This window comes from Balaenoptera physalus (assembly GCF_965194825.1).
Source record: "Balaenoptera physalus genome assembly, chromosome: 15".
Taxonomy (NCBI): Eukaryota; Metazoa; Chordata; class Mammalia; order Artiodactyla; family Balaenopteridae; genus Balaenoptera; species Balaenoptera physalus.
Window position 1 is genome coordinate 79111404 of NC_138894.1, and position 24901 is coordinate 79136304.

Sequence of the window (24901 nt, forward strand, 5' to 3'; positions counted from 1 at the left end):
AGAAAGTAAAAATCACTGCCAAGACAATAATGAGAATCCTGGGGATCTCCTCGCCCCATGACTTAAGAAGATTCTACTCGGTGGTGTGTGCTGTGTTTACCTCCCATACTTGCCCTAAAATGAAAGCTATTTTAGGCCATATGGTTTAAGACCAACCAACTCCAAAAGATATGCAACATATTCAAGCAATGTGGAGCCCTTGGGGGATAGGGCAATAAAGACAAACTTAAGTAAGGAACAAAGGTAGTATGTAAGAGAAGTTATGGTGAAATCGATGAGGACAGAGAAGAGATGTCCTTTAAAAAGAATTATAAACCATACTCTGATATACAGTCCAATAGAGAAAAGATTTTCAAAGAATGTCCAATATCCTTTCTTCCCCGCTCCACCTTTCAGCACCTCTATACCACCCTCATCATTTACTCAACATTTAGTCCTGGTGAAGACCGATCACTGGATTAGCAGGATCAACAGTACATGCAGAGAACATTCCATCCTGGGAGCAACATCTTTAAATTATTTAGGCTTGTTTAGCACCCTTCCGTATAGAGTAAAAGCATGAAATTTTGCCAGTGCTTTCACAATATACACCAGTCAGCACCATAGCAACCCAATCCTCTGCCCACCAAAAGATTAACACATACAAAGAAAACAGGAAATTCAACAAAAATTAAAGTTTGACCCTGGACTCCCTCAACAGTTAAATTGTCTTAAATAGTGGCAGTATCTTTATACCACACCCACTTCATGCTACCCTTACAGCTTCCTGGCATAAGCAAGTTCTTGGTATTATACAAACTGCTGCTTCTGTTTCCAGCCCAGATTTCTAGAAATGAAACCCTGGAATTGAAGGAGAAAGAAAAACAAATGTTGGCAGAAAGAGGGAGGAAAATGCATTGTCTATATAATCCCAGTTTAAGTGGAACAATCACCATTAGTTCCATCAAGCACTTTTTTTTCAATAAAACCACTTACCAAAAATGCAGATCTAAAATACTCCCTTGGCTTAAACCACACAAAAAGTAATTTAAAAGACACAATCCTACAGATTTTCTCAGAAGGAAATGAGAAAAAGATCAACTATAAACTATGTAAAATTCAAATTCTGCACCTTAAAAATCAAACTTCATTGTGAGTTAAATAAATGAAATAAATAATCAGTGCAAAATGTTTACAAAAATCAAACCAAATGCCTGTTCTTATAAGCAGTATCCCTGCATTTTCTCTCCAAACCATATATTCCCTATTCAGGCCCCCGTTTTGATCCATTGTTCCCAAAGGATAAAATCTGAATAAGAAATAGGGGGAAACCATTTCCAACGCTAGTTCACAAAACCAAATTAGACCCTTCCACAGAGTACAGGAGATAAAAAAGAAACACTTGCAGTTGCATCTGTTTATAACATAGTTCAAGGAATGCCCATTTATTAAGCTGAATCAAACCTCACTGCTACTTTTAACCCAAAACTATTTCTAGTTCAAGAGCCAAAAGACCCAAGCAAACACTTTCTTTTTATATTATTCTCAACATGAAATCTGACCCCCTTCCTACTACATCACAGCTTCTGTGAAACAAGCTGAGAGGCCCCTTTGGCCAACTTTTTTTTTTTTTTTTTTTTTTTGAGACTAACCTTCAACCAATTCCAAAATTGAAGACAAACCTCAAACAAATTTAACCCCTGAACTCCATCCCTTCAGCTGTACAGTATAATCTAAGCTTCACCGCAGCAATGTTTTACACAGACACTTGAAGATTTCTTAATCACTGAAGTGAAAGCCTCAGCCCTCACAAATCATCGCCACAGAGATTACTCTTGGCATCAACAGAGGGTGCTGGGACTGCAATTCACTCCAGAACCCTTCATTCACCACCATCATGCTCAGCATTAAAAATTCACCGTCTCAAAAGAAAAAAATGTCACCTTCTCCACAAGGACACCTGCCTCTTCAACACCTACAGTGAACGAAGAGAGCCCAGCCTGAAAGGCTAAAAGATCCTCCAGCTTCAAGTTTTCCTCCCCACCAAACTGCAGCCACAGCAGCACGGACTCTCCTTGTCACACATACAGGCTTTATTGTCAAACCCTCCGTCTCCCTCTAACATCGTCAACCGAGGCAGTGTCTAGTCTATGGGAGTGACTGCTTTAAAAACAGAAAACACAAAACAACACAGCTGGGTAGTAAGAGCAGGGACTCTGGTGTCCGGTTTCTCCATTTCTCTTCCAAGCGACCAGGGAATGGCTCGAGTTCTGTCGCTGACCATTAACCCATCCCACCTCTCAGTCTTCCAGCCAACATGTTTGCTCCCCTTCCTAAATCCTTTCAGCAGAATCCGACGAAGGGGACCAAACCCTAAACATAACAGGAAAATCTCACTTATCCATCCCGTTTCTGCCTCCGAAATCCCTCGTCTGGAGAAGGGTAAAGCAAGTGCGCGGGGGTAAACAGAAGCGCCGTCGGAGGCTGCGCTTACAAGAAGGCTCGCCACGGTCATCCCCATTTCGCAGTCCCGGCAAGCGAGACTCTGAGAGGTTACCGGGCTTGCCAAGGTCACCGCGCTCGCCGGGGCCGAGGGGCGCCCGCACCGACTTCCGGCTCCCCCTCTCGGCGGCGGGGAGCGCCCGCGGGCTCGGGGCGCCTCTCCCCACGCCGGGCCGGCGGCCGCGAGCCTCGCGCACCCTCCGCGGATGCTCGCCCCGTCCGCTCTAACTAGGGCAACTGGGAAACGGGGCAGGGAAGTCGCTGCTGCAGCAGTTTCCATCCGCGGCACAGCCCCCAGCTGGTGCCCGTGACAGCTGCGACCTCCGCCCCCTCCAGCCGCGCGAGGCCGAGGGAGAAGTCGGGGAAAGTGGGAGGGGGAACGGAGCGGAGAGAAAGGAGAACGGCGGGCGGAGGGGCACCAGCTGCTCCCGCCCCCTAGGGCCTCGGCGGCCGCGCGGCTCGTGACAGCTGCACCCACCGGGAGGCTCGGCGCCCGCCGCCTGCCACTCACCTGCCGCCGCCGCCTCTGGGCCGCGCTGACGGGCGCCGCGCTCGCCCGCGACCGTGGCGGCGCCGCCGCGGCCTCCGCCGCTGCTCGGGCCGGGAGCCCGCCGCCGCCGCCGCGGCTCTCCGGCCCCCTCCTCCGGAGCAGGAGTCCCCCCGCAGGGGGATGCAGAACGGACCGGGCGCAGGCTGCACTCGAGGGAGCAGCAGGGAACAGGGCAGTCGAGGCGCTCGAGGCCGCGGTCCAGCCGTCTGAGGGGAAGGCTCAGAGAATCGCTTCAGATTCCCGCTCGCCTGGCCTGAAAAACAGGCATTTCAGCCGCTCTCCGCGGCCGCCATGTTCTCCTCCTCCTCCTCAGCTACCGCCGCCGCCGCCGCCGCCGCCGCCACCGCCCCCCGCTCGCGGCCCCGCCCCCTCCGCGCCCCGCCCAGCCCCGCCCCGCCCCGCCCCGCCGGCTCCCGGCCGCCCCGCCCACTTCCCGCCGTGCTGCCCTCTGCGCTGCCCCTGCGCCCTCCGGCCGGCCGGGCTACCGCGACCCGGTGCCCGGGAGCTCCGACGGCGCTCCGGGGGCAGCCAGTTCCCCGCCCGCCGGGCAGCGAAACGAGGAGCTGCCCCGCGCCCTCTGCCGGCCGCAGGCCCGAGGGAGGGCTGCCGCGGTCCCGCCCCGGCCCGCGTCCTAACGAAGTGTGGGAAAGGAGGCCCTAACTCTTCCCCTCCCCTCGGGGCGTTCCTATGACTGCTGCCGGGAAGCCGCCTCGAACCCCAGGGTGCTTTCAGCTAGGCCGCCCGGCCTGCAGCCTCCCGCTGGCCTGATCTGTCCGGGAAGGTGTGGAGCGGCGAGGGACGCAGTAGACCCGGGTGGAGTGGGTTCTGGCCTGTCCCTCCGCTAATTTCTTGTATTACTTTGAGCGAGACACATCCGCAGCCCTTTATTCTGTAAAACTGGGAGTTGGTTGCCTAGATGATTTCACAGGCTATTAGATAAGGGAAAAGAAAGATCATCTGCCCCCTTCGTTTTACAGATGAAAAGATCTGACTGACGCGTCTGGCTCTGCAGTTCCATGAATTACCCAAAATGTTTGTCATTGACAGAGCTTTCCCCTCAAGGGGGCCCACACCTTTCTTCTTTTCTACTCGTTTTTTAAATTTTATAATGGAAGTGCTACTTCCAAAAGTAGAGTGTTCCTTGTCACTAGAGGAATCAAACAGCGGCTGAACAGGCTTTCCGAGCCTTATCTGGAAAGCATCCCTCATTCCAAAGGCTGGCAATATAATACCTATCTCTCTCCCCGGGTTGTCCTAAGGATGAATGAGTCGCTGGCTGCAGAGGTGCTTTGTAAAGCAGACAGCTATCCTTTCCTGCACTCTTATTCCCAGGTAGCTGTCTGCACCTACCTCAATCCCGTCCTGTTGTTGTCTCTCAGTGTTTTCTGCTCTAGAGCAACCTGTAGAAATCTTTAAGCTCTTCACACTCCTTCTCCTAACTGAAACCTGACCTTGCCTTGAAAACACCAACCTCCCTGGCACCTTTCTGAGTCAGTGAGCAACTTCTTCCAGAGGCATGTACTCCATCCTGCCATCATTCACTGCCATACCCTAGATCAGGGGTCCCCAAACCCCAGGCTGTGGACCAGTACCGGTCGAGGCCTGTTAGGAACTGGGCCGCGCAGCAGGAGGTGAGCAGCAGACAAGCGAGCAAAGCTTCATCTGCTGCTCCCCATAGCCCACATTACCCCCTGAACCATGCCCCGCACCCTCTGTGGAAAAATTGTCTTCCACGAAACTGGTCCCTGGTGCCAAAAAGGTTGGGGACTGCTCATCATCCTATTCCTGGCCTGCTCATAAACCAACCTTTAGTCCACACCCCACATTCATCATATATTCGTTCATTCAGGGACTTCCCCGGTGGCGCAGTGGTTAGGAATCCGCCTGCCAATGCAGGGGACATGGGTTCGAGCCCTGGTCCGGGAAGATCCCACGTGCTGCGCAGCAACCAAGCCTGTGCACCACAACTACTAAGCCTGCACTCTAGAGCCCGCGAGCCAGAACTACTGAGCCCGCATGCCACAACTAATGAAGCCCACACGCCTAGAGCCTGTGATCCGCAAGAAGAGAAGCCACCGCAATGAGAAGCCCGCGCACCACAATGAAGAGTAGCCCCCGCTCACCACAACTAGAGAAAGCCCATGCGGAGCAATGAAGACTCAATGCAGCCAAAAATAAAAACAAACAAACAAACAAAAAAACTATATATTCATTCATTTGATTCTTATTACTGGAGCCCTAGGTGCATTTGATTAGCTCTTGCCCTCACCTAGTTTAGCAGGACATCTAGCCATCTACAGAGTCCCCATCCCCAATAATCACTGAAAATACCTAGAGCTATGTATCTCTCAATCGCCAGGTTAATCCCCTTCTGTAGGACATACCTCCCAGTCTAGTCCAGTCTGGACTGTATGAAGAGGCCTACAAACATACCACGTGTGTAGGTAACGCTGTCTCCTGTCGGGGCTACACTCTGGCCACTGCTGATTGCCAGGTCCAGTAGATACTTCAAACCCCCACCCCGTTAGATGGCCTTCCTACAGCGCTTTATACTGTGAAGTCCTGCTTTTTGAAACTGTCCTCCCCTCCCCTGTCTTCTACATCATTCTCTTCTCTCTTTGCGTGTTTTCTGAACTTCCCTTCCCTAGCACTTTTCTTTGCTGTTCCTTTTCCAAAGAACCATGTAATGTTGGTATCCTCAAGGTTTGATTTTTTTTCCCACCTCTCCTCTCACTTAGATTGACTTGGTTTTGTTTCCACGGCTTCAACTGTTAATAACACCTGCATCTCCCTCTCCCAGCCCCCACCCCTACCCCACTCTGCAGCCCGGTGTCTTAATTAACTTTTAAACATCCTCAGGACAGGCAGTGCTGAGATTTTGTTGGATGATGAGTGGAACTTAAGGTATTATTTATCTTGCCATCTATGGACACTAAAGAAAGGACTTTTCTAGGGTGAGACTCCTTCATAAGTAAGGCCCTTTGACTTCTCTTTCCTCTACGTTTATAATCACTTGCCAAAACAGTTGTAACCCACTTTTTTCTTCTTTTTCTATTGTGTTAAAATACAGATAAAATTTACCACCTTAACCATTATTAAATATGCAGTTCAGTGGATTAAATACATTCACACTGTTGGGCAGCCATCAGCACCATCCATCCCCATAACTCTTTTCATCTTGTAAACTGAAAATCCTTACCTATTGAACACTAACTCCCCATTCTCCCCTTCCCTGGCAAGCACCATTCTATTTTGTCTCTATGATTTTGACTACTCTTAAGTACCTCAAATAAGTGAATCACACAGTATTTGTCTTTTTATTCACTTAGCATAATGTCCTCAAAGTTCATCCATGTTGTAGCATATTGCAGAATTTCCTTTTTTAAGGCTGAATAACATTCCATCATATGTATGTACCACATTTTGCTTATCCACTCATCTGTCAATGGACACTTGGGTTGCTTCTACATTTTAGCTATTGTGAATAGTGCTGCTATGAACATATGTGTACAGATATCTCTTTGAGACCCTGCTTTCAATTCTTTTGGGTATATACCCAGAAGTGGAATTGCTGGGTCATATGGTAATTCTATGTTTAACTTTTTGAGGAACCTCCATACTATTTTCCACAGCAGCTATACCATGTTACATTCCCACAACAGTGCACAAGTTTTCCAATTTCCTCACATCCTTGCCAACTCTAGTTGTTTTCTGTTTTTTTTATAGTAGCCATCCTAATGGGTGTAAGGTGGTATCCCCTTGTAGCTTTGATTTGCATTTCCCTAATGACTAGCGATGTTGAGCATCTTTTCATGTGCTCATAACCCACATTTCTCTTTCCCAGTTGGTCTCTTCTCTCGTCATTTCAACACCTCTCTGGCTCCATCTACGTTTCCTAAACAGGCCCACTTCCTTAACTCCAACCAACCCCCTACCCCCAGGAGCCATTAATATAGGGGCAAAAGATGTGTTAGTTAGATTTGCTTCCTGAACCCCACACAGCCTCTTTGAAATCCATTTACTTTACCTACTTAAGCAAAAGTTCCTTTACTCCCAAAGTACAATGCCAATCAACAAGTAGGACTGACTTCAATTAAATAAAACTGTTTTGAAGAGATTTCTTAAATGACAATGTAAGACAACATTTAACTTTTATAGCCCAGACAGGTCTGGTTTCAGTCAGGTCCTATTGACCTCATACTTTAATATTAATCCTTTGGTGGAACAGGAACATGGTAGTTACAAGACCAGGATCTATAACATACCTGTTGAATTTTCTCCAAAGCATAATAGATTCCTAGTTGTATAAAACGTCTGGCTAGTATACATGAACTCACTCCACTTGCTGAGACAAGAACTGATTTAACATTGACACTTTTTTTCAAATAGTTTTTTTGTTTTGATTCATAAAATAACCAAACAATAAAGAAAAGTATAAAGAGGTAAAACAAACAAACTCTATTGAGCCAGAAAAAAAAAAAAATGAACACCTTTTCACATATTGACTATGTGTATTTGCACATATAAATACAGTATGGTATTCGATTTTACATAATAGACACACTATACATGCTCATAGATAATCTGGTGTCTTTTACTATACAATATATTTTCATCATTAAAGTGGCTGAATAGTCTTGCCTTGTATGTTTCTTTAGCCATTTAATTAACCGATCCCCTACTGGGAAATGTTTACATTGTTTTTATTTTCTTGTTTGTGTGTTTGTTTTCATAAATAATGCTATAATTCTAATGCATGCTCCTGTGCAGGGTTTGAAAATTATTTTCTTAGGTTAAATTCGTACAAGATTCATTGCTGGCTCAAAGGGTACATGTTTAATTTTTTTTTTAACTACATATTTGCCAAATTGACCTCCAGAAAAATTGTTCCAATCTACGGTCCTATCTACCTTGCATGAGCCTGCCACTTCCCCACAGAAAGAATTTTGTCAATTTTCCTTTGAATAGTCTTTTATTTCTACATTTGCTTGAATTATGGACATTAAGAAAGTTAGGTTTAGAGTTAGGCAAACTGGGGTTTGAAATGGCTCTGCCACTGACTAGCGGTGTGACCCTGAACAAATCCCTTTAACACCTCCAAGCCTCAGTGTCCTCATCTGTAAAATAGGATGCTAGCAAAGGATTATTGCAAAGATTGAATGAAATAATGTATGCAAAGCACTCAGTAGTGTTTAGTTCGCTACTTAGGATTGCCCGTGAAAAAGTAAAAATTAGCTCAAACTAAGAAGGTAAAAATCTGACCGACCATTCATCAAGTTGGAAGAATAGGCACAGATAAAGCCAGCTGAACAGTTAACAGGATGCAGTGTCCCCTAAGGACATACTGCAGCTGTAAAATGTCATAATAGCCGCCTTCTTCGAGTGACTTCTGCTCTCCTACTCACTGAGAAATCTTGTTCTCCACAATCATAAATATCAGAAACTGTGGTGTTCATAATTATATCAATAAGAATGATGTATCTGTCTCTTGCCTAGAGAATCTAAGTCTTGTTTGACAGAAATGTAGCCTTGATTTGAAACCCAGGCGTAGAGTTTTAGATAAAGGGGTTTCTGGACAAACATTCTGCATCTATCTTAACTTTATTGTTTCCAAAGCAATAGTACCCTGGGTCCACCTTGCAGTTCAGATGGATTTTGACCCCTTTATACACAGCCATGCTTTACTTTGATCCTATATAAATGCTGTTTTATTTAAATTGCATATAAACTCTGTGAAAAGTTACCATCTCCTACTGTGTGATATTAAGTACAATAGAAGTCGATATTACATAAACATAGGGTTTCATTTGGAGCATCTTAAAATTTTCTTTTTAACACTTTGAAAATATTATTTGTTAAATTAGCTGTTGTTAAACAAATTGAGTGGTTTTTGCCCCCCAAATAATACTGATTTTTGAACTGTTTCTTGGAGTTTCTTTCAGTTTTGGTGGCAAAACTTTTTGCTCAGCAACTTGATTTTTTTAAAATTGAGGTATAATTGACATGTATCATTATATTAGTTTCAGGTGTACAACATAATAATTTGATATTTGTATACACTGCAAAATGATCACCACAATAAGTCTAGTTACCATCCATCACCATATAAAGTTACATATTTTTTTCTTCTGATGAGAACTTTTAAGATTTATTCTCTTAGCAACTTTCAAATATGCAATACAATATTATTGACTATATTCACCACACTGTACATTACATCCCCATGACTTATTTATTCTATACCTGAAATTTTGTACCTCTTGACCCCCTTCACCCATTTTGCCCACCCTTGAACCCCCATCCCCTCTGGCAGCCACCAATTTATTCTCTGTACCTGTGAGTTTTATTTTGTTTTGTTTTTTTGTTTGTTTTTTAGATTCCACATGTAAGTGAAATCATACAGTATTTGTCTTTTTCTGTCTGACTTATTTCACTTACCATGATACCCTCAAGTCCATCCATGTTGTAACAAATGGCAAGATTTTTTTAATGACTGAGTAGTATTCCATTGTGTATATATATATGCCACTTCTTCTTTACCCAGATATCCATCAATGGACACTTAGGTGGTCTTTTTTAAAATTAATTAATTTATTTATTTATTTATTTTTGGCCGCACCCCGTGGCTTGCGGGATCTTAATTCCCCGATCAGGTATTGAACCCAGGGTCACAGCAGTGAAAGCACTGAGTCCTAACCACTGGACCACCAGGGAACTCCCTAGGTTGTTTCCATATCTTGGCTATTGCAAATAATGCTGCAAAGAACACAGGGGTGCTTATATCTTTTCAAATTACTGTTTTCATTTTCTTCAAATAAGTACTCAGAAATGGAATTGCTGGATCATATGGTAGTTCTATTTTTAATTTTTTGAGGAACCTCCATATTGTTTCCATAGTAGCTGCACCAATTTACATTCCCACCAGCAGGACATGAGGGTTCCCTTTTCTCTACATCTTCTCCAACACTTATTTCTTGTCTTTTTGATGATAACCATTCTAATAGGTGTGAGGTGATATCTCATTGTGGTTTTGATTTGCATTTCCCTGATGATTAGTGATGCTGAGCATCTTTTCATGTGCCTGTTGGACATCTCCATGTCTTCTTTGGAAAAGTATCTATTCAGATCCTCCAGCTTGTTTGTGTTTTTTGCTATTGAGTTGTCTGAGTTCTTTATATATTTTGGATATTCACCCTTTATTGGATATATGATTTGCAAATATTTTCTCCCATTAAGCAGGTTGCCTTTTCATTTGTCGATGGTTTCTTATGCTGTGCAGAAGATTTTTATTTTGATGTAGTCCCATTTGTTTATGTTTGCCTTTGTTGCATTTGCTTTTGGAGTCAGATCCAAAAAATCAACACCAATACCAATGCCAAGGAGTTTACTGGCTATGTTTTCTTCTAGGAGTTTTAAGGTTTCAGGTCTTACATTCAAGTCTTTAATCCATTTTGAGTTAATTTTTACGTATGGTGTAAGTTAGTGATCCAGTTTCATTCTTTTACATGTTACTGTCCAGTTTTCCCAACACCATTTATTGAAGAGACTGTCCTTTCCCCATTGTATATTTTTGCCCACTTTGTCATAAGTGAATTGGCCATATATGCATGTGTTTATTTCTGGGCTCTCTATTCTTTTCCACTGATCTATGTGTCTGTTTTTATGCCAATACCATACTGTTTTGATTACTATAGCTTTGTAATATGGTTTGAAATCAGGAAGCACGGTGCTACCAGCTTTGTTCTTCTTTCTCAAGATTACTTTGGCTGTTGTAGGTCTTTTGTGGTTCTGTACAAATTTTACAATCCTTTGTTCTGCTTTTGTGAAAAATGCCATAGGAATTTTGATAGAGATTGCATGAAATCTGTAGATTGCTTTGGGTAGGATGGACATTTTAACAATATTAATTCTTCTAATCCATAAGAATGGAATATTTTTCTATTTATTTGTGTCTTTTTCAATTTCTTTCATCAATGCCTCATAGTTTTCAGTGTACAAGTCTTTCACCTCCTTAGTTAACTTATTCCTAGGTATTTGATTCTTTCTGATGCAATTGTAAATGGGATTGTTTTCTTAATTTCTCTTTCTGATAGTTCATTGTTAGTGTATAGAAATGCAACCAATTTTTATATATTGATTTTGTACCCTGCAAGTTTACTGAATTTGTTTATTAGTTCTAACACCTTTTTGGTGGAGTCTTTAGGGTTTTCTAGCTATGAAATCATGTCATCTGCAAATAGTGACAATTTTACTTTTTGCAATTGATTTTTTAAAGTCAAATAAATAACTTATTATGTCATAGTGTTCTATTATCAAATAACAGGATTTCTGATCTCTTTGCCAAGTCTTGTTGATTAGTTACTGAAACTTTATTCCTGTAAATTACACAGCAGTTATTTTCTAAAATATTCTTAGGTCCTACGTCAGTTAATTCATTTGTCAGAGCTAACTACTTAGCAACACCATCTTGCTTCATGCTTAGTAGTAAATTCTCCAGTGATATATGCAGCCCCAATGTGTCCAGACCCAATGGAAATGTAGATGCGATCATGTTTAAAAAACAATCTTCCTTTCCTGAATGACCACTTCATACCTTTTAGTCTCAACAACTGTCCTGTTTCTCTTAAGGCGGACATTATCCATGCATACTAATTGTAACTAAAAAGATGAAGGTACCATAAAATATCTTTGGTTTTTACATCTGAATTTTGGGGATTATATTTTCTATGATGAACATTTTGGTTATTTATCATTTTTCACTACTAAAAGCACACTGCAATGGATGCTTTCTTTGCACCATTCTGGAATGACAATATCCCAGACAAGCATTAATGATGTAAAATACAGGTATGCCTCCCTAACATATGTAGACTTCAATCAGACTTGCTGTAACGCTGTTTCTTACTTTTGAAGTCTCAATGCCAATTTCAGTTGTATACGTAGGAGGACTGGATTGGTGGTGGCCTGTGTTGTGTGCTTCTAGAGATGCCAGATGTACCTTCACCCCCAAGCTTACCAGTGTGCCTGCAACTTCAACAACAGAGATTCATTCCTTTGGGTTTGTAACTTGCTATTTCAGGATGATTCTTTCAACAAATTGTTTCTCCCTGATTATGATTATTGTAGAAAATCAAGAGCATAGAGAGAAGTTGATAAACGAAGATAGAAATTACCTGTAGCTCACGACTCAGACTCCACTACTGTTAATATTTTGGTATTTCCTTCTTTTACTTTCATATACATAAAATTGAAAAGATGATCTTCCTTTTAGAAACTCTTTTGTTATGCATTAAAGTAGCTTTGGGCTTCCCTGGTGGCACAGTGTTTAAGAATCTGCCTGCCAATACAGGGGACACAGGTTCGAGCCCTGGTCTGGGAAGATCCCACCTGCTGCGGAGCAACTAAGCCCGTGAGCCACAACTACTGAGCCTACACTCTAGAGCCCATGAGTCACAGCTACTGAACCCGCGTGCCACAACTACTGAAGCCCGCTCGCCTAGAGCCCATGCTCCGCAACAAGAGAAGCCACCGCAATGAGAAGCCCACGCACCACAACGAAGAGTAGCCCCCGCTTGCCACATCTAGAGAAAGCCCGTGTGCAGCAACGAAGACCCAACACAGCCAAAAATAAATAAATAAAATTTAAAAACAATAATAAAGTAGCTTTATAGTAAAAGAAATCTGATGAATATAAATTCCAAGCATTTCTCTAAATTTACTTCTGGTTCCTTCATTTATTCAATAAACATTAACTAAGTGCCTACTACGAGCAAAGTGTTGAGCTAGACACACAGATTAGTGATATACAACACACTATCAGTGTATAAAAATTCACATATTCTTACAAATCAGTAGTCAGACATGTAATCAGTGCATAAACTATTTTAGGTTCTAGTTTCCTTTTTCAGCATTATTTCTTAAAGATGCCTCAAACTTCTTGGGTTTTAAGGGTTGTATAGTATTCAATTGCATTGATTTCACCATTCCCTATTATTGCAAATTTGGGGTCTTTTCTCCTCTCTCTCACTTTTGGAGTCTTTCCTTGGACCTAAGTCCTCAAAGGAGGTTGTCAAATCAAAGGGCATAATTGTTACTTACTTGAGCACTCCTCTTTTAGAATTTAAATACAGGAGGAAGAGCAAATTATATGTGCCTTAGACTGCTCATGATTTCAGTGAAGCAGATGGTTTTCTTCCCATTTTGGGGAGGTAGGGGCACTGGAATAGATAAGTATCGTGGAGGGAAGTCAGAGGCTACCAAAGATGAACTTCACCCTCTTTGTGGTTCAGCCAGCCTTTCTGAGAGCAACAGGAATGGTTGCTAGGAGTCACGCCTTTTCCACCATCATTAGGTCTTTAGGTTATAGATTCCACAGCCTGCAAGTTCAATGAGGGCAGGGCCCTCCACATCCAGGATAAAACTAACACCCCTTGTTTTTCATTCAGTTTGGCTTTCAGAAGGAAAACCTACACTGCTGCTCTTTAAACACTGGTACAACCAATAGCTGTTGATACACCAATTCATTCTCTCGTACCTCTGCAGACGAATGATGACTGTGAATTTTCCCATGAAGATGGGGCCTACCAGCTGCTGGTGCTGGGAACCAGGACCTCTGCCAAGGCAGCTGATACATGGGTGAGAGCTCATGGTGGTACCCATTAGTGCCCTGAAGAAGACTCCCCAGTCAGGCCTGCTGAGGGGATTCTTGCTGCAGAGGCCCCATAACTCATGTGGGGCTGGCCATCCCCTGGCCAAAGCTTTCCTGCACTCCCACTCACCACTGTGCTGCAGACCACAGCAGATTCAAGTAGGCAGCTGTGGAATCTTCTGGGTGGCTACCTAGTGACAAAGTCCCACTCTTTCAGCTTGGTGGGGTGGCCATATTTCTCTCCTCCTCCTGTCTTTCAGGGCTGCCCAAACTCTGACACTTGTGCAGAGGAAAGGGATAAGAAAGCAGAGAAGGGGATATTGCTAGCTATACTTCCTCTGTCCTGAAGGCAAGCTGGCAGCCCCTAAGTTTTTAAAGACAAGAATCATAAGTAGAGATTTTATGCAGAGATTCGTTCATGCAATCATTCAGTAAATATTTATTAAGAGCCCACTATGTGCCGAGCATTATTCTAAGTATTGAGGATGCTGGGGAAGCAGTATCTGTCCTCAAAAGCTTACATTGTGGGAGAAGCAGATAACAAATGAATAAACAAGTAAATAAACGAGGAGAGGTTTCATATAAGAAGAATGTAAAAGTGCAAGCATCAGTGCTAAAATAATCCAATGTATTAAACACCCTGGATTTCTCTCAGAATTTCCCTCCAGAACCAAGCTGAATAAGATGTAAGAATATTCTTCAGTTCAATTTAACAAACTGAGTGCTACTTACTACACTGAGAAGCTATACAGACTGAAAAGAGAGGCTTCCTGCCCTCAAGGCACTCACCTTCTAATAGGGAAGTTTCATGTGTTCAGCTAACCCCGATAGTTGGTGCTTATACTGTATATCTTCTTTTGGGGAAGGGAAGTGTACATATCACCATTCATGGAGCTAGCATGTGTCAAACATGATATGCTTCAAACTCAGCAATCCTAGGTCCACAAGCTCAGAGCCTGCACAGAGCTTCTTGTCCCAAGAGTGTCTATAGCTATGATTCCAGGAAAGAGTTTATTTTGCCCCTCTGCTCGTCCCCATTGCCCAGCCTCATCACTGCCCTCCAGCCTCTCTTTGCCTCCCCCTCCCCAACTATCCCTTCTCCAAGAGCTGTCAGAGTTTGCTATCTCCTCACTTTCCTGTTGTCCCTAGGGTCAGGAGACACTGGGGGCACTCTTTCCCTTGACTCTTCCCTCATCTGATCTTCTACACCCCCAAACTCCTAAGACAGGAAGAGATCTTGGCACCACTTATTCATATTACAGATAAGGCATCTGAGGCCTGGAGAACTTAAGTGACTTGTCCAAACAGCTAGTTAGTTGCTTCCTGCAGGAGGCATTCTTGCTGAGATGAGTCTGAGGGAAGGCTTTCTGGGACAAGTTTCACAGATCTTGCTTGCCTGCTGCTTGCTGTTAGCATGAAAAGGAAGAAGAACACTCAGATGACCAAAAAGAGGCAACACAGAGAGCAATAAAATCACCTGGCCACCCAGAGAGGTGGGCATGGAAGCAGGATTACAAGTGGTAAAGAAGTGAGTGGGCACTAGGAGGTCAAGACTAACTCACTTGTGAAGTCTGTTGATGGAGAGAGAAAATGGCAATCAAGAACTTAAATGAGGGACTTCCCTGGCAGTCCAGTGGTTGGGACTCCGCTCTTCCACTGCAGGGGACACGGGTTTGATCCCTGGCTGGGGAGCTAGGATCCCGCAAGCCGTGTGGTGAACCAAAAAAATATATATATTTTTTTAATGATCACAAGAGGATTATCATTTCAGTAGAAGGCAGATATGACATGTTGGTGGGCAGAGGGGAAGATCATTTATTAGAAAAGATTGAAGTGGCAAAAAAGAAAAATAACTGACCAAGCAACGTTTAACAGAAGTGAACAGGGATGAGATTAAAGCCATAAGTGGGGACATGACTTCTTGACTTATCCTGCCATTAACCTATCCATTTGACTCTAAACTCCATGAAGGGACTTCCCTGGTGGTGCAGTGGATAAGACTCCATGCTCCCAATGCAGGGAGCCCAGGTTCCATCCCTGGTCAGGGAACCAGATCCCACATGCATGCCACAACTAAGAGTTCACATGCTGCAACTAAGGAGCCGGCAAGCCGCAACTAAGGAACCCACCTGCCGCAACTAAGACCTGGCACAACCAAATAAATAAATAAATAAATATTTTGAAAATAAATAAATAAAATAAACTCCATGAAGGCAAGGACCGTATCAGGTTTTGTTCACCATTGTGTCCAGTACCTAACACAGAGTAGGAACTCTATATTTGTTGGAGGAATAAACAAATGAATGAATAATAAAGGAATCTCCCAATGCTGCACCTGTGTACTCAGTAGCAAAAGTTTAGGTCCAAAGAAAAAAAAAAGAGGTAAGAAGGAGGTTGAAATATAACACAGATGCCTGCTTTGGCCTCTTTGGCCAATGTACTGGATGACATCCAGGAAACCAAGACAAATCGTCAGTAGTCACTGCCATATAGAGAAACTGACAGTTCTGGTGACTTCAGTGCTGATGTTAATTGGAACTGTACACTACAGCATAAAGTTATTTATCATCCTGAGTTCCGAATGCAGAGTGAAATTTATCATGTAAATCTTCGTATGACACTGAATAGCAGATTAGCTGGTGCCCTTGACAGAAATTTTACCAAAAAGGATAGAAAACTTATACACATGCCCAGGGGTGATATTGAAAGTATTTAACAACTGATATGACACAGAAGCCAACAGACCAGCCCTTGGCAACCCATGGAGCTGCACCTGTGCACACTGACAATCAGGACTACATGTGACTGTTGCTTATATTGATGATGCTCAGAGAACAGTAGTGCTGTTTTTAAAAGGCTGTTCCACTGGGTAGAAGGGAGAGTGTTGCATGCTCTTCAAGCAACAGCTTCCCCACAGGTTCTTAGCCTGAGGCTTCTCTATCCAGTAGAGAAAAACTTTACTCACTGTTTCTTCAACTTTGTCCTCCAGACTTCAGCAAACCCTGATCCCTGTACAAGGCCTGCCCTTAGCTAATCCATCTGCCAGTTACCTTCACTAGCCTGCAGTTACCCCCAATATCTGCCACCCACCCTAAACATGCACCTAACAGACCAAGTTCTTGACAGGACTGAACCACAGAAAAGACTCAAAGAAAATTTTACAACATAGAGGACCAATGGTTGAAAACTAAATTTCAAGAAGTTGCACATCGATGATCGTACAAGAGATAAGATTATAATCCCCTGAGTTCCCGTAGGTCATGTACAGACTCAACCTCTAATTTTAAAAGATGGAAAACCAAATACAGAGATGAAACACTCTATTCATTGCTTAAGGAATTAAGTTCTTCTTTGTGTCTTACATTGTATTTTTGTGCTGTAAAACCAAAGGAAGCATACCTGGTGGACTGCCTTTGGAAATCCAAGATTGCGTTACTCGACAACTCACAGGCAATTGCCACAACTGTTTAGCCTCCTATGGAAGGTGTAGCTTATTCCACAGAATTATAATTAACCAATCTTTCAACAGGGCTATGGTCTGTTCAACAGGGTTATGGCCACCCCCAATTCATATGTTGAAATCCTAACCCCCAGTACCTCAGAATGTAACTGTATGTGGAGAAAGAGCCTTCAAAGGGATGATTAAGTTAAAATGAGGCTGTAAGTGTGGGTCCTAATCCAATCTGATTGATGTCCTTGTAAAAAGATGAAATTTGGACACACAAAGAGACACCAGGGATGTGCATGCACAGAGTTGAAAGACCATGTGAGGACACAATGAGAAGGTGGCCATCTACAAACCGAGGAAAGAGGCCTCAGAAGAAATCAAACCTGCCAATGCCTTGATCTTGGACTTCCAGCCTCCAGAACTGTGAGAAAATACATTTCTATTGTTTGAGCCACCCAGTCTGTGGTATTTTGTTATGGCAGGCCCTAGAAGACTAAGATAAACAGGTACTTATTGCAGGCCTAATGCACATGGGCTACAGTGACAAAGTCTCCTCAACTAGGCTGTAACTATTTGAAGACAGGACCTAAGTCTTCTATTTCTCTGTATTCCCCGAGTGTCCAGTGAAGTCCCCTTCACAGAGTAGGACCTCAGTACCAATATTTTAATTGATAGTAGAGAAAAAAGTCTAAGGCACAGTCACTACCTTCAAGACCGCTTGAAAACTGGTAGTAGAGATGAGGTGAGCATGGTAGAGTAACCAGAAAATCAGGAGGAGATTCACGGGTGGGGGGCTGTGAAGCCCCGAAGGATCCGTAGGAGCATTTGTGGAGCGCTTGATGGCTAGGATTCAGACAGGGAGAGAAGAGGTAGGGGTCTTCCTGGGAGAGAGAACAGTGTAAGCAAAAGCAGGGACTGGGAAATACTTCATTTTCTGTTAGCAAGAGTGTAAATAATCGTTCTAGCTAGAGTGGCATGCTCATGTAAAGAAAATACACGGCATTTGGGAGAAATTTGAATGCCAATCTTAGGCCTCAGGACTTGATCCATATCCTCACTCCCTCTGGAACCAGGAGACCTCAGATACAAATCCCTCCTGGTTTTGGGAGTTGAGGCAGGGTAAGAGGGAAGGCAAGACTGGCACATGGAATTGCAAAATGCACAGTGAAAGAAGATCAAAACAGCAAACTGGGGCATGGCTAGGATCAAGATAAATGAATCAAAGAGGCAGAACTAGTTATGAGGTAACCAGAGTGAACTAGAGGTGCTGAGGGAGAGCAGGCTCTGAAAGGGACGTGGGAAGCAGTGCCTGGAGCAGCTCCCTAAGCCCCAGAGTGTAGCACAAGAGCTTTATGGAGGCTTTGTCTAGGAATAGGGAGGGTGACATTAAGAGGATGGAAGCATTCTAGGCAATATGTAGTTGACGAGGGGTTACTGAAGATTTCTGACCAGGGGCCAACAAAATGGTATTTTGGAAAAATCTATTAAGTAGCACTGTTAGAAAGCATAGCACATCAAGACATGATTTGAAGCTTATAAAAATCATTTTGAAAACACCCAGTTTCATTTTTCTTTGCTCACCATAGTGCCTAAGAGTCAGTCCTTAGTAAATAAATGCTAAATATGAAATGAATGCCCTCTGCAAAATGACTGCGTTTGTCTTTAGACCAAGAATATCTCCTAGAATAAAGTAATAAGTTAATATCATGGTTTATATATCAAATTCCTATGAGTTTGGTCAATGTGTATCACTTCTTTGCAGCATAATAATTCCTGAATGAACTAATAGAACTGAGTTTCTAAACCTCGCAGGTTCCAATGCTGTATCAATTCTTTGGTTGAAACTTATGAAAATAAACTCTTGCTACTGAGACAAAAATTGATTGGGAGGATATAGGGCAGGTCAGAGAATAAAAAGATCTGTTGGATTTGTCGTCAGGAGGCCAGAACCAAAGCAGCTTCAAGGATCTGGGAATCAGGAACTGTGAACTCTCTTCCTATGACAACATATGAACATAGCTTCACCCCTTTCTGTGCCTGTATTTTTCAACTCGAAGTTCAGCTTCCTGGGATAAAAAATGTTACTGGCCAAGCGAAGCTCAAACATCAACCTCTGTGTTGGGGGTAGATGACAGATTGTTGTAACTGACAACACATCAAAACCACATATTGAACATATTGGACAGTAGCAGTCCCCAAGGAAGTAATTCTAGGCAGAAAAAAATAACTGATGTCCACTCTGGATACTTCCACTTCAATGTTCACCCTCAAAAGGATGTGGACAGGTGACTGAACAATTTGCTACTTAAGTGCCCTTTCACCCCTGAGAAGTCTACACATCTGAATTAACATTTGTCATTCCAGAGACCAAATCCTACTGATAATGACAAGTTTGTATACTGTGAAGCTTATCTATCCAGAAGGCTCTCGTTTCCTAGAATTTTCAATATTTTTTCAGTATGTCTACATGATCTGGTAGATTCAAAAGTTTTTCAGTATAGTATAACATACAGACAGGAAAGCGCACAGATCATAATTGCTCAGCTCATAGAATTTTCACAAACAACTAGAACCCAGACTGTGAAATAGAATATAACCAGCACCCCAGAAAGTCTCACTCCAGCCTTCTTCCACCCAACAAAAGTAACCACCAAACTAACTTCTATCATCTCCATCGGTGAGTTTTGCCTGGTTTTGAGCTTTATATAAATTGAATCATATATTATGTGCTTTTTTGTGTGGTTTTCTTTCATGCAATGTTACATTTTATGAGATTTATCCATCATGTTACAAGTAGTAATGGTTTGTTCATTCTCCTTGCTGTATAGTATTTTATGAGTACATACATCACTGTTTATCCATTCTACTGTTGATGGACTTTTGTTTTCAGTTTTTAACTGTTACAACTAGGACTGCTATGAACGTTCTTATACACGTCTTTTGTGAGTACTATACTCATTTCTATTGGGTATATATCAAGGAGTGGGAACTGCTAGTTCACAGAGTATGTATAAGTTCGGCTTTAATAAGTAGTTCAAACAGTTATCCACAGTGCTTGTACAGATTGACATTTCCAACAGCCGTGTGTAGAAATTCCAGTTGCTCCACATCCTTGGCATCACATGGATTGTTTGCCTTCTTAATTTTAACCATTCTAGTAGATATGTAGGGCCTCAGTCTGGTGTTAATTTATACATCCCTGATGACTAATGAAGTTGATCTTTTCACAGGTTTGTAGGCCATTTGGAATCCTCTTTAGTGAGGTGCCTGTTGAAATCTTTAGCCCCTTTTAAAAAATTCCGTTGTCTTTCTCTTATTGATCCATTGGGGTTCTTTATATATTCTGTACACAATTCCTCTTTTGGATACATGGATTACAAGTATCTTCCATTCTGTGCTTTTTTTTTACTCTCTGGGTTTTTTTTAATATAAATTTATTTATTTATTTATTTTTGGCTGCGTTGGGTCTTCGTTGCTGCGCACAGGCTTTCTCTAGTTGCGGCTAGTGGGGCCAGTCTTCGTTGCGGCACGCGGGCTTCTCATTGCGGTGGCTTCTCTTGTTGTGGAGCGCGGGCTCTAGGCACGCGGACTGCAGTAGTTGTGGCACTCAGGCTCAGTAGTTGTGGCTCACAGGCTTCGTAGCTCCACGGCATGTGGGATCTTCCTGGACCAGGGCTCAAACCCGAGTCGCTTGCATTGGCAGGCGGATTCTTAATCACTGAGCCACGAGGGAAGTCCCTTTTTTTTTTTTTTTACTCTCTTAATCATGTCATTTGATAAACATAAGTTCTTAATTTTAATGCTTTCCAATTATTGACTTTTATGGCTAGCACTTTTAGCATACTGTTTGAAAAATCTTTGACAGAGAAATTGTAGTAGTTGGAAAAAAATAGTGTAGGTTCACAGAAAACTAAGAAAACTTTAAACAAAAAACATGGTTTTTATTAACTCCAGGGCAAAAATTGTACTAGAAACAAAACATAACTGCAGTATTCCATTGGGTTCAACTGTGAAGATATATTTATACAATCATCATGATATTATCACTGACTACTGATTTCTCCAGAAATCTCTGAGGGAGCCCAATAAGTAGCAAACCTTTTCCCAACCTGAGTTCTGAATAAATTGAGAAGTAAAACAAGAGTGGCAGAGGGAGGTTAAGATATCGCCTTTATTACATTTGAGAGAGGCCAGGCTGGAGAGTGTAGCATCAAGTCTTTTTGCACAGCGGGATGAGTAAAACAGAACCAGATTTAGAGAGAATGGCCCCCTCAGTTGTGAGCAACACTGGACCAACGCAGGCTTTCTCGAGTGAGTCCCTGGCGTCACCCTTTCAGCCAACAGGAGCCCCTTCTGGCCAGCAGATGATTGTTTTCCATCCAACACCACGAGACTTTTCAGTCGTCTTTAGAAAGTAGTTTAGTTTAAAAAGGAGGCATGTTTACCTTCATTCTTTTGGTAAAAAGAAAACCATTGTAAACAGTACTCATGTAGAAGTATGTTTGAATTAAGATCTAGAGAGTGCTGTAAAAAATAAACTCCTAAATGTATAATATCTCAAACACAATATAAATTGATGTCTTGTTCATGTAACAGGCCAAATCATATGTTCCTCATCAGCGGAAGGAGCTCGGCCATTTTCCACATGTGGCTTCCAAGGTGGCGCTAGTCAACTCAGCAGAGAGAAACATGTGAGAGAGGTTTTTATGGGCCAGGCCTGGAAGTGTCACTCATCATTTCCACTCACATTCAGCAGGCTGGAAATATAACTGCAAAGGAAGCTGGGAGATGTAGTCTAGCTATGAGTCCAGGAAGAAGAAGAGACCATGAATTTTGGTGAACAGTTAGCAATCTCTGCCACTGCGTATGAGGTTCATTTGGGCAGAATGTTTCACATTGCCTCCTGTGCCTGACATATTGCAGGCACTCCAAAAACGTTTGTGGAATAAAGTAATAAAAGAATAAAGGAAAGAGCATGGGCTTTGAAATCTAGAAGACCCAAATTCTAACCCAAGCTCTGTCACTTTCTAACTGTATTAATTTAGGCAAGCTACTTAAATTTCTTGAGCCTCAGTTTCTCAACCATACAATGGAGATGAAAATATGCTTGTGATCTGCTTCTCAGACCAGGTGTGGGAATGGACAGCGACTAAAAATATGCCAGCCAAAGCAGTATTTGTGAAATAGGCTTCTTTGATTTCCTCTCAAAGAGCTCTGGGAGCGGGGAAGGAGGCAGGTAACATGGAGACAGTGATTGTCTCATAAGAATTCTTTAAACACTATTGTCATCCAAGCAGCCCATGAAGTCTGCCATTTCCCTGTTTTCTGGCTCTGGCACCTGGGATGAAGTCTGATGCCCAGTGGTCAAGGCCTGGGCTGAGGTTGCAGGTGCCCAGTGCCTTCATGCTCCCAGGTCACGGTGTGTTTTCTGCTCCCACAGATCCTCCAGAGCCCTGTGGGCTGCACTCTGCCACACGAGCTGTCCAGCAAGGGTATCTCAGGTCATAATATCTTGCCTTAATATCTTTCAAGTGAATGGCTTTGTTTGTTTCTGCTTTTTGTACAATCTCACTAGGACTAAGGCAGGAATTCCCAGAGCAGAGTCAGCAGGTAATGTTAGTGACCAGCAGCTTACAACACTCACGGTATCCTTCCCACTTTCATCCAAATTTTCCCCACTCTCCTTAGAATGAGTTATTTCTCAGGACCTCCTTGATTCCTCAAGCAAATAGGTCCCTTCCCATCAGCTTTTGGACCTTCCTAGACCTGTCAGAATTCCGAGTCCAGGTTAGGCAGCCAAGACAGAACTTCCCTCCCACCCCCTCTTTACCTGTTTTGCAGGGTTGGTGTTGGCATGCAAAGAGATAAAGTGGATAAAATACCAGACTTGGTGGTGGTATCAAGAAGATACATAATAAAAGTTGGTTCCTTTTATTTTCCTTGGGATGTTTCTGGCATCACAGAAGTATGATCCATTTAATAGATCCATTATCTATCCCCTGAAGGGAGCCCCTGGCCACACGCAGCCTTGAATTTTGGGACAGGTGGTTTAAGTGCTGCATTACTTTGGTATCTAGGACAAGGTCAGAAAATTCACAGTTAACAGACAGTCTTGGATATACAGCCTATTTTGAATTTTCCAAAATAGGAAATAGGAAGCTGAAGTAGGCCACAAGGCAGTGATATTATGAGATCAACATATTTACACATATACATATTACACATACGATTTTCCCAGTTATCCACAGATATTTACTCTTCAAATGGGGTGTGGGTGTGATGCTACTCTCCTAAGAGCTGTTGTATCTGAGACCCTCATTTCAATCCCGAGAGGAAAGCCAGAATTAGACCTCAAAAGGCACATGGAACAGAGGGAAGAAAACATGAAAGGGAAAACATACGCAAAACAAACATCATATTCCAAATGAATGTCTTCTGGATGAATTAGAGAAGAAAAGAAGCATGGAAAAGCATTCTTCTGTGGTGACTGAAGAATGAGCAGATGGGGGCCTCCAGGAGGTAGTTGTTTAACTGCTTTGATAATGGCAAGTGTGAGACACTGCAGAAGAGCAATCAGGAGAATGTTGTGATGGGTTAGATGTGGGACTGTGATAGAGGAAAAGGAACAGAAACCACCACGCGGTTATAAGCTGGAGGTGCCAGGTAGTGCCGAGCGCTTAGGCACAGAACTGAGAGTTGGAAGACCTGTCTGCCACTTTGAACAAGGTGCTGATCCCCATCTTGGCTCAGTTCCCTCATTTGTAAAGTGCATCTGTCAACTTCATAGTGTTTTGGGGAGGCACAAATAAGATGATATGCGAGAAAACACAGTAGTTCTGGACAAGTGGAAGGCAGCACAGTTCACCATCACCGTTCTCATCGTTGTCAGTAGAAAAGTTGGAAAGGGATATAGTTTGAGGCAGAATACAATAAATTCAATTTTAAATATGCTAAGATGTTGGCATGATATCCAAGTGGAGAAAGCAGATAACAGCCAACGTAGGGGAATGAATTAAGGAGTTAATGAGCCCGGGCCTTTGTATACAGTCGGCCCTCCATATCTCTATATTATTGGTTTACACCCAGAAAAAAAAAAAATCACAATATCAGATTGGATTCAAGAAAATATACACAATTATCTGATGGACAAGGTAGGTGATATACCGGCTCTGGGCTCTTGCCTTCTGGGGAGGGAAGGATGGACGGTGTACAGGAGATGTGGGATCAGGAAATAGGAGAAAAGATTAGAAAGTCACTCTTATAAAAGGGCTAACTTAAAAAGTAGACTAAGTGGAAGGCCAGCAAGAGAGACCAGCTGCAGGAGATGATGATGGGGGAAGGGGGGGAGGTGGTCAGGAGAGTATCACTGCTTGGGATTTCAAGAGGCAGAGTGGAATGTGACCCATCCTGTATGAGAGGGTGAGGCCTCAACTATGTGGGGAAAATGGGACTTTGTTCCCCTATGAGCCAGGTGAGCTAAGAACTGGACCTTCATTTAGAATGAGGGGTAAAAATTATCGGATAGAACCAAAAAATCACAAGATAAAGTTAATTAATTAATTAATGCGTTTACTGATAATCAATTTATTAATCAGGATCTTGATAGGTGTTAGATAAGTTTAAGTTTAAACAATGAAACTGTGTACCTACAATATACCAACTTCATAGAGTACGTAATCTAGGAGTTCTACACTCTGCAGCAAACTGGTTTTATATTCTCACTTGTTGTCTATGCACACTGGAACAAAAGAAAGTAAAGTAACAGGGACCTTGG

At 42.8% G+C, this 24901-nt stretch overlaps 1 protein-coding gene across 11 annotated transcripts in view; it reads right to left on the minus strand.

The window, feature by feature from the left end:
* NCOA1 (nuclear receptor coactivator 1) overlaps nt 1-3374 on the minus strand; it is a 261261-nt gene extending 257887 nt beyond the window's left edge. For 9 of the 11 annotated variants that reach the window (XR_014254217.1, XM_082427427.1, XM_082427418.1 and 6 more), the window contains exon 1: nt 2993-3374. The gene's annotated coding sequence lies outside the window, so the exon portion shown is untranslated. Of the gene's footprint in view, nt 1-2376; nt 2396-2473; nt 2817-2992 lie in introns of those variants that run through there. The other 2 variants (XM_082427424.1, XM_082427425.1) reach the window with 2 other exon arrangements.
* Nucleotides 3375-24901: the final 21527 nt, after the last annotated feature.